The 11,477-nt window shown below is 35.5% G+C and overlaps 1 pseudogene; it reads left to right on the top strand.

Annotated features, from left to right (window-relative positions):
* The first annotated feature begins 6,557 nt into the window (after positions 1 to 6,557).
* LOC140038674 (auxin response factor 2A-like) lies at positions 6,558 to 9,442 on the top strand (annotated as a pseudogene).
* Positions 9,443 to 11,477: the final 2,035 nt, after the last annotated feature.

The following is an 11,477-nucleotide window of genomic DNA, read 5'->3' on the forward strand; positions in this document are numbered from 1 at the left end:
ACTGACTGTATATGGGCGCTCACATCACGGTAGATTGACACATACAAAGATAAAAGATAAGCAAACTGAGTCATTATAAATTACACAAATGAAATAGGGATTACAACACTGCAATGCCTGACTCATAATCTTACACTTATGACTATACATCATAAGTATCATCTAATAACATGTACATTATCGGAAACCTATTGTGCACAACTGTGACACTATGTGACCATCACTCACATACAATGCCCACTCTGCCAACATCATCTTAGGTATTAGTTACTTGAATGTGTATATCTGTAAAAGATAGTGCAATGGTATGCATACCTTTGGAATGGTTATTGGTGCTTTGATCAACTTGTACATCTCCTTACAGGCTGTAGTAGATGTGTAATTTTCCTTGTATGAGTTATAATAATTTGCTTATAAGCACCTTATACGGGGTAATCTATGAGGTACAATCAGTTTATAAAAATACACATCATGTTAGGTATTAGTTACTTGACTGTGCATATCTATAAAAGGTAGTGCAATGGTATGTATAACTTTGAAATGGTTATTGGCCTAGATAAGGTGTGTGATGTACACCATATTTACCAGAATGTACAATATGTTATTCATCAATAACATTATATCAAAAGCTTTTACTAGATGGTTATTTGTTCCAATCGCCTATTAAATTAACCATTAGTGCTTATGAGAGTGCATTAAATATTTAGTAGATATGTAGTTTACTTCAATAAGTAGCATGTATATAAATACTTAGTGAATGTACAATCTGGTTGAAATAATGTACACCATGTTACCGACCAAGTACAATGCAAAGAAATTGTTGAACATGCAGTTATTTGTTCACATGCATATTGCAATTAATCATCGTAGCCATATGCATAGTGCAATGGTATGCATACATTTGGAATGATTATTGGTGCTTTAACCCTCTTGTGCATCTCTTTGCAATTTGTAGTGGGTGTGTAATTTTATTTGTATGACTAATATTAATTTGCCTATAAGCACCTTACGTGGGGTGATTTGTGAGATACAATCAATTTACAAAAATATACATTATGTTAGATGTTAGTTACTTGACTGTGTATATCTATAAAAGGTAGTGCAATGGTACACATAAATTTGGAATAGTTATTGGCCATTTGATCAATTTGTGCATCTCCCTATAGCAGATGTATAATTTTACTTGTATGAGTAGTCCTTATTTTTCAGTGAGTACCTTACACGGGGTGATCTATGAGGTACAATCAGTTTACAAAAATGTATATCATATTAGGTGTTAGTAACTTGACCATGTATATATATAAAAGGGAGATTAGATATAGCGTAGCAAAAAGTAGTTACACAAGTTGGAATGTATTCTACAAACTTTGGTATAGTTGATATTAGCATTTCTCTGTAGAGTGTACACTTTGTTAGTGGGTATAGAATAATGCTATATGTTATGTATGCTTACATGGTCATAAATTTACAAAAGTTAGTCTATTGTTTGAATTTGTAATTGGTTATTAGCCCTTACACACTGTCACATGAATACACATAATGTAAGAATGAATTTAATGTATAGTTGTTCTTTGGTTACATAGAGTTCATATAGGTGTACAAATTGGGGTCTGATTAGCCTTGTTTGTAATTGTTAACACATTATATCTTATTCACCTTACTTTGCAGCATGTCATGGGCAAAGATAGCTTCTTTTGACAAAGCAATGGATATTAATTAATGTTGGAGGAGCAAAAACATTAGATTGGATAACTAGATAGTTTAATTGTGCCAGACTCGTAACACTCATTAGAATGTACTTACATTTAGTTCTTAATGCATTACCACATGTTCAATCTATTTTACAATGTCCAAGAGAAAAAAAGGTTAAATTGCTAATTTTAGATTCTATTTATAAGTATTGTACATTTAGTTAGTATTTAAGTACTATTTGTTGTTAATTTTTTATTGTTAGCTCGATATGTTTTAGAATATATCCAAAGCAATAACTTCTATTCTATCGACTAGTAAAAAAAAAATTTACATTCTATTGCTAATTAGTAACATACCGATGTTGTACCCCATGTTGGTATTTATTGACTTTCCATTGCTAATGTCTTACAAATTGTTTAGTCCATTTTATGATATATTTAAGAAAATAAAGATTTTTGTTTCACATTGATGAAAACTAGTGACATTTGGTTACTTATAAGTTATATACATGCTGATTGAACAAAAATTTAACTAGTCATCTACCACTATTATGAAAGTGCTGGCTTTAGGTAAGATTTTAGTTGTCAATATATTACAATATCAAAAAGCAGTAATTACCCATAAACAAATTTGTAACACCCAACCATAGTGTAACTCGTTTCCATTTTTATCAAACCCCAAACTAAAAGTCTTAGAAAAGTGGTTGGGATGTCAATTTTGGCATATTTCTATCATTTAATTGCTCTTTGAACAAATAGCTTTGGGTTGGTTGGGATGTCAATTTTGGCATACTTTTATCATTTAATTGCCTTTTGAATAAATATTCTTGGGCTTATTAGGTATGATGCAAATAAAAATAACATATATATAAAGAGGGATGATGTGTGACTTAAAATGAAGAATGGAGAAGTTTGTTAAGTTTATAAACATAACAAAGTGCCTCTTTGTTAGATAATTTTATTATATACAAATATTTCTAAAAATTAAACAAAAAAATTAGTCAAATGTACACTCTAGTTATAATAATATGTACAACAATTCTAATAGATATATACAATGCTTTGAACGAATCTACAAATTGAACAAAAATCTACGAAGATTATAATGATATCTACAAGGATTCTTACCTACAACTGCACAACATTTTCTATAAATCGAAATCGAAATTTACAAATGTTGTGATAACAAAAATCTGTAAAAAGAAGGTAAAAGAGTTGTACAATTCTGTTAATTGAGTTTCACTTGCTCCATTTCTTCTTCTCAAGTTGATTTCTTCTTTTCCTTTCTAATTATAAATGATGGGATTGGTTTTGCAAACTCAGTAGTTCCCCTATTTATATTTCTTCCTTGTCACTTGGATTCTTCTCTGTCCTTTTTCCTGCCATCTTGCCTCTACTCATGCAAATTGTAAAGGCTATTTACCTTGTTCAACACATATCAGTTTGGCTAAAATTTCATATATTCTTATCTATGCAAATTAATACAGAGCGAGACCAATTCCACAACTCATAATTGCAATTAGTCAAACAATTACATCTCACTATCCTACCAACATATTGGTGCAACATAAAAACATTGACAACTTATGTATTCAAAGATTTTGATGGTGCCTCAAGTTTGCTATTACTTAGTTTGTCACCTTTTTCTTCTCTAGATTCTTTCATAGTTGAACTGCTCAATCTCATTCATGCCATCTGCACCAACATTTTGATAAACAATTACATTTCAATTACATAAGATGTTCTCTCAACATTCCTAAATCAAGATAAACTAGTTCTAAGAATAACGTCATAGCAGATTCAATTATGAGTAAAACATTTTGAACAACAAGTATATTCAGCCTAACATATAGACATTAAAACAAAGACTCATGCCAATCAACTCTCATACTGTGGGCTTCAATTATTAGATTGATACAGTTAGTCGAGGTTCCAACTTATAAACAAGAGTAAAAAATTACTAATATATACTTATTAATGTCTAGATTTCTTTCCATACAAGGTTTCCATTATCAATCTCTTGGACCTGATTTAACATCATTATTCTAGTTGATTGTACATTTATGACCACGTCAAAGTATTTCTACACTGTCACTGTTCTGTCATATAATGTAATAGTTATGTAACAAGATGTGCATGCATACTAATTAAGATAACTAGTAACCATTTTTTCACACTATAAGAAAGGCAGTCTAAACAATATGTCATTTGACCTACTAGATACAAATTACAATCTATACTCATACCCATCTAGTTTCAAGAAATGCATTTCATTTATTATACTACTATTCTACAAAAAGGTACAATGTTAGAAGCATGAGATAACAATAGTTACTATTTAATATTGTGTGCACATCCTCCTTCCCTCTCCTTCCCATCCTTTTATAAATTTTCCTTCTATTGTCATTTAGACAAACATGGTTTTAACATCATTGCATTAGTGAAATACTAATTTACAACACCATAACAGTTTTACTCCATGATCACTATTTATTCACATAAAATATTACTTCTCCAACATGATGTCAAGGAACACTGAATTGTAACTAATTTCTTTCACTAGGTAAGTCCAACTAAACAATATGTACATAACGTAACACATATAGCTACAATCTATACTCATACTAAGTTTAGAAGAAATCCTTTTAATTAATTCTAATAGGTACCAAATTTCTAACATGAGGTACTAACCAACAATGTTTAATTAATAAAGTGTGCAATTCCCTCCCCCCTTGTACCCCTTATTTCTTTTTTCATTTCTCGCTCCAATGTGATTCTCTATGCATATAGATACCAAACCATGTTAGAACCCACTTAATTAGAGATACATAAGAGTATTTCTTAACCATCATTAGCCTATCTCAAAAAATATTTACTATCAAGAAGTATAACTAGCCACAATTACTCAAAAACCTCGTAATCCTAGAAGAATCCCTCTTAAGAGATACATGAGTGTATTTCTCAATCGTCAGTATTTTATCTCAAAAAAGTATTTGTGATCAAGAAGTACAGCTAACCACAAGCATTCAGATACCTTGTAATCTTGAAGGAATCCCTCTTTGTTGTACTTCCTATTTCATTCATGTAATTTACAATGACTCAGTTTGCTTGTCTTTTATCTTTGTATGTGTTAGTTTACTATGATGTGAGCGCCCATATACAGTTAGTAATACAATCTAAATTGTACGGTGTCACTATTATCCCGCGACAAGAATAAAAAAACAAAAAAGCAAGTGACAATTACCTTCGTACTCTCCCTATTATTTTATATGCCTATAAACTTCCTAAGTTATTTAATTCGTCTATTAAGTCAAATTTACAAACACTTGGCATGCATAAGTTTCCAGCGCATACCTCTCCCAAAGTTGGCTCTTAGTGTATCTAACTTGTGTTACCCATATGGTTTCCTTGTTTAGGAGTTTCTGCCATAGTTTCAATTTCATTATTCATGTCACACCATCTTAAATAAGTTGTACAAACAAAACCATGCAAGTAAGTTCATCCCTCTTAAGTCACAAAACAAGCTAAATATTGCAATGAGTTTGCAATATTCTTACCTATGGGGTTTACTCCAATTCGATTGAGTGTATCTCTGCTTCAACTCTCACCAACTTTCACCTTTTGTAGCTTTTATGAAAAATTCTTATCCCGTAGCAGTTACTTCTTGTATTCCCTCGGTACATTGACTGGTGACACCATGTTTCTGCAACACTTACTCCAAAAAGCTCTCATCTGAAACTTTTCAATTTGGGACAGGGATATTATTCTATCGATACTCTAAAATTGTGAAGGAATGCTCACAAGATAAGTTTTTGGAGGGAAACCAAAAGTCTATTTCGTTTGAAGATTTCATAAGAATAGTCGAGCCTCATTAATTTGAGTGGAAATTTTTAGAATGGAAGCTGAGGTTTTTTAACGGAGCCCGTTAGCTCCTCATATGTTTTTTTTATTTGTTTCCCTGCTCACTTAGTGAAACGGCATCATTTTCTTTTACTATTGCTCCCATTACACATGGTCCATTGCAATCCTCTCATGCACCTTTGTGAGAGGATTGCTTAAGGATGGTCCGCCTGATGATCGTCTCTACCCCATATCTAGTTTAATGAAACTATGGGCATGTAAATGCCAGTGTACGTGTTGGAATTGATAACTATTACCTACTACCAGGGGAGAATCTCAAGTGATGCAAGAAAATGGAAAACGAGACAACGACGAATCGGGCGAGATGAATCCTGCTACAATTCTGGTGGTGGTAAATTAATGAGGTGGTGGCATGGACTAGGGTTGCAAACAAATCAAGTCGCTTGCGAGCAGTTCGAGTTCGAACTCGACGTCGACTCGAGTTTGGTCAATATCGAATTTGAGTCAAGTTCAAATTGATTAAATCGAACTCAAGTTCAAATTTGAGCTAAAAAATATTAAGTTGGTTAGTTCACGAGCCGACTCGATTATATATGTATTCCTCTCCTCTGATCTGTTCTCCTGCTCTCCACATCACTTACATGAAACTTTGCTCTCTCATTTCTATCCTCCTCTCTCTCCTCATTTTTTTCTCTCTAATATTTAGCTAAATTTCTCATAAATTTCTCGGGTTTCTCACTGCTGTGAAGTTCTGAGATTCTTGGAGCTGCTTCTGAGGTGAATTCTTTGGAACTCTTGGTAGCTGGTGAATTAAGGGAGAAAAACTTAAAAGAACTTTGTGGTCTTTTGGAGAATTTTCGTGGGTTTGTTGATGAATTTTTGTGGGTTTATGAGTTTGAGTTGAGTGATAGTGTTTTGGTGGCCTTGACTGGAATATATATATATATATTTTTTTTTGGCTTTTGCAGTTTTTGCTCGTGTTTTGAGTGTTTTCTTGGTGGGGGTTTTTGGATGAGAGATCTGTGTTAACGAGTAGGGTGTAGAAATGGTTGCTTCAGAGGTGTCGACCAAGGGATATACTGAGCCAAGTGATGGCCCAAGAGGGCAACCGGAAGTGGCTAAAAGTGTTTCCGGTGCCGTAAAAGGTAATTCATGAAGTTTTGCTCTCATTTCTGGCGTGAGTTTTCGTTTTTCTAAGTCATTTTCGGGTCTGATTCTTGTGGATTCTAATTTTGGGCTGTTTTACCATGTCAGTTGATGCTGAGACGGCTCTGTATACGGAGCTTTGGCGGGCATGTGCTGGGCCGTTGGTGACAGTGCCTCGTCAGAAAGAGCTTGTGTACTATTTTCCTCAAGGCCACATAGAACAGGTTTTCTTAATTAATTTTTTTTATTCAAATGCTTTATCGTTAATGTTCATTTTCAGATTCATGCAAGTTTTTCATAGGTTTCTTCATTTTTTTTTGTCTTCGTGCATTTACATTTATCTATCTAAATGCTTTATCAGCAATTTTTGTTTTCAGATTCATACAAAATTTTCCTGGGTTTCTTCATTTTTATGTCCTATCTTCATTTACAAGCCTATTATGCTTCACTGCTTTGAAAGATAGAATTTTTTTTTTTTTTTGTTAATTTTTGGTAACTTTTTACGTATCATACTTGGTGTCAGCTCAAAGGGGGGAATATTTCGGAAACTTTATTGTCCTTTTTGTATTTTTTTGGGTGAATGTACTGCTGTATATGGAGGCCGACTTGTCATGGGTTTTGTTCCTCTCTTTAGGTTGAAGCGTCAACTAATCAGGTTGCAGACCAGGCGATGCCTGTTTATAATCTGCCTTGGAAGATCCTTTGTCGTGTGATTAATGTTCAATTAAAGGTATTTCAAGTTCGACCATCAGGTCATCAGCTGTTAATTTTGAGGTTCTACTTGTCACTTGTGTGTGTGGTTTATAACTGGATGTAAAATGTATGAACATATGCAGGCTGAACCGGACACTGATGAGGTGTTTGCGCTAGTTACTCTGATGCCTGAGCCAGATGTGAGTCTCCATATGGAACCATGTTCATTGCATGTTTACCTTGTCTTGGAATTGGTTATTTTCTTGGAATTTTCAATTTTTTTTATATGGTCAATGGCAGCAAGATGAGAATGCTGTGAAGAAAGAGCCAGTGCCACCCCCTCCGTTGAGGTTCCATTTGCATTCTTTTTGTAAGACTTTTCCTGCATCTGATACAAGTACTCATGGTGGATTTTCAGTGCTGAGACGACATGCTGATGAATGTCTGCCACCACTGGTGAGCATGGTTCGAAGTCTCGGCCGAGTCGTTACCGTCTCGACCCCTACTGATACGATACCGTGACGAAACGATATCGAAATACTTGACTCGCCGAGAAATCGGCCGAGTCGTCACCGCGACGGATTGACTCGGCCGAGTCACACCGACTCATTCCGAGTTATCCCGAGTCAAGACGAGAAATCAGCCGAGATATACCGCGACGGATTGACTTGGCCGTTTCTTTTGCTATTTTTTAATTATTTTTATTTAGCATACTTTTTTATATTATTAACAATTTTTAGAATATTAAATACTTTAAAATTTGTGTCTCACCGAGATCGCAACCGATATGCCGAGACCGATATGGAACGTTCCGGGCCGTGACCGCGACCGCGACCGCGACCGCGACCATGACTTTGAACCATGCTAGTGAGTGCTTTTACAAGGCTTGAAGTGTTTTATTGTTTGTTAGTACTTTTCCGGGAATTGGGGGTTGTAATGCGTATATCTATTTGGTTGTCTATGACAGGACATGTCTCAACACCCTCCTAATCAAGAACTGGTGGCCAAAGATTTGCATGGAAATGAGTGGCGGTTTAGACATATCTTTCGTGGTATAATGTAGAAACTTGGCACATTTTGGACTGTAGACCATTTTACCGTGTTGTATTACATCAGATTAGAAAAGCATTTTCTGTTGATTTCCAGGTCAACCACGAAGCCACCACCTTCAGAGCAGTTGGGAGTGTTTTTGCTAGTTCAAAAAGGCTTGTTGCAGGGGATGTCTTCATATTTCTCAGGTTTGCTATCATCCCAAAATTCTTATCGTCCTCTACACAAGAATTATTTTTTTTTCAAATTGATTAATATTGCATATTTAGAGGTGAAAATGGGGAGCTCCGCGTTGGGGTGAGACGAACCAAGAGACAGCAAGGAAATGCTCCATCGTCAGTCATGTCCAGTCTCAGCATGCATCTTGGTCTGCTTGCAAAAGCTTGGCATGCCATTCAAACTAAAACAATGCTTACAGTTTATTATAAACCTAGGCATGTCACTTGTATCACTCTCTGTTTCAAGTTGTCTACTGACAAAGCCAAAGATTAGAATGTTTCACAACATGCACCTTTATATGTTAAAGCAACATGATTGATGAATGGTTTTGGATGCTAGTGGAATTGCATTTGCTTGAGAATCTGACTGGTTTTCCTTCTCTATTTGTCGTCTACAGGACGAGCCCCTCTGAGTTTATTGTTCCTTTTGACCAGTATATGAAGTCTGTGAAAAACAGCTACTCCATTGGAATGAGGTTTAAAATACGATTTGAAGGTGAAGAGGCTCAGGCTCCAGAGCAGAGATTTACTGGAGCTATTGTTGGTACTGAAGAAGCTGATCCAAAAAGGTGGCCAGAATCAAAGTGGAGGTGCCTGAAGGTAGTATCTTTGAACTTCATTTTGTCTCATTTTTGTTTTTTGTGATGGAGCTGAAATGGTAACCTTTTCTTTAAGGTGAGATGGGATGAAACTTCAACTATTCTTCGGCCTGATAGGGTTTCACCCTGGAAAATTGAACCTGCGCTTAATCCTCTTCCGGTGCCTAGGCTATAAAGGTCTTGACCAAACATTTTGCCATAATCTCCTGATTCTTCTGTTCTTACCAGGGAAGGTAGGTTTTTGCTTTTATTGTTCTGATTCAAGAATCCAGCCGGAATTTTGGAGGGATTCCTGAAGGGATTTGAGGTAGAAAGTTTTGGTGAAATAGGGGAGGATCCCTTCCAGAATTCGGCCAGAAATTTGAGGGATTTTCGAAGAAATTCCAGTCAACAATGGTTGCTACAACTTGCATAACTTGATTTCCTCTCCAATATTTCGCACCTTTTGAGGGACATCTTATGGAAGATTTGTAGCTATAAAGTAGAGATTCTAGCTTTAATTCTTGACCTTATTTTTTTTTATAATGATGTGATTTAGTTTGGAACAAAAAAATGTTGACATCTGAAGCCAATGTTCACGCTTGAAGGAAGACACAAGGGGATAAAGATTTCTCGATAAATAGGAGGTTGTGGCTTATTTTGCTTATGTTCACAGGAGGTTGTGGGTCATAGTAGCTAATTTCAAATTCAACTTTTAGCCAACTATGTTATTCTTTCGATGCAGAATTTTACTTATGTATATGTCTACTTATTTAGAGATCATAGGCTTATATCTTTAACTTCAAATTCAGTGAATAAATTAGATTAAGGACATATTGATGGATATAACACATGGATCTTATTTGTCTTCATAATGCTCAAGTTCTATCCCTTCAGCCTTGCAAGAAAGTAGAGCAAATGCTCTTTGTATCCATCTCTATTTCTCTTACTTCCCGTAAAGGGGCTGCAATTTATGCTAATGTGGACTTTAATTGCATCAATTACAGCAATAGTATCTTCAACGGCCAACTACATCGTGGGCTCACTCCCCAGTTGGGATCTTCTATGCCACTACTCTGTGCCAAATCCAGTGCCTATCCACTTATCACGTGATGGTAGAAGAAATTTAAATAAACAACACATGACAAATTAAATAAATAGGGCACTTGGCATAAATATAGAAGTGACACTGAATTGCCATAGGAAAAGTGACACTGAGGATCCCGTGTGCTCCCCAGCCGACCCTTTTGACGGGAAAGCGGCATAGATTTTTCTATATATAGAGATCAATCTATTACCAGCTTTCTCATCCCTCATCCTTCACAAAGTCAGTTTTCAATACATAAATTTTCCTCGAGCAAAAATGGGTACCAAGGCACCTCTTTTCTTTTGCATCTCCTTGGCTGTAGTTCTAACAATTTCCTCACAGGTGGCTGTTAGGGAATTGGCTGAGACTCCCACATCAGTTAACAACCGTAAGACATTTATTCTCTGACATATATTAACCTAAATTCAGGACCATAAAATTTCAAATTTGCAATTATGTACTAAATTTATTTGTACATGTCAACCTTTGGATTGTTAAGAAACAATGCTAAGGCCTACTTTAGTTTAAAGTTTAAATACACCTTCCACAAGGTTTTCATTTAAGTGTACAGCCCTTTACTGGCATGGGACTTGGGTTGTGATAGTTACTAACTCTGATTGGGATTAAGTTACCTATTAATAGGTAGTGTTTAAATAATTCAGGGACATCTAAAAAATCACCGATTTGGACTTACACGTCAAAAGACAAATTTTTGACCTGAATATAATGTTATCGATTTGGTATTCTTTAAAACAAAACACATGCAACACATTAGTACAAAATCTAGAATTTCAAATTTTATGATCCCTGGGCCCAGATGAGTTTATTTGACAAGGTCATTCCCAGATTACATCAATGAACGTGTATGCTTTATTATCCTCAATGCAGCCAAGACACTTTGTGACTCCTCCCGACTATGGGGATCCTGGAGGAGGAGACCAAGTAGGGAACCTTGGAGGAGGTTGGTATCCTGGTCGTGGCTAACTAGGGAGGAAGTGGTGGCGGCGGCTAGGGTGGATATCCTGGTCAGGCTGTCGATGCTGAGCCTTAAAACTAATAAAGCCGAAAATTGAAAATTGAGGGTACCAAGGGGAAGAACAGGTGCTGGTTGATTTGAAGGTAGATCTGGATTTGGAAAACAGGAAGAAAAGGA

This window comes from Coffea arabica, chromosome 3e, assembly GCF_036785885.1.
Source record: "Coffea arabica cultivar ET-39 chromosome 3e, Coffea Arabica ET-39 HiFi, whole genome shotgun sequence".
Taxonomy (NCBI): Eukaryota; Viridiplantae; Streptophyta; class Magnoliopsida; order Gentianales; family Rubiaceae; genus Coffea; species Coffea arabica.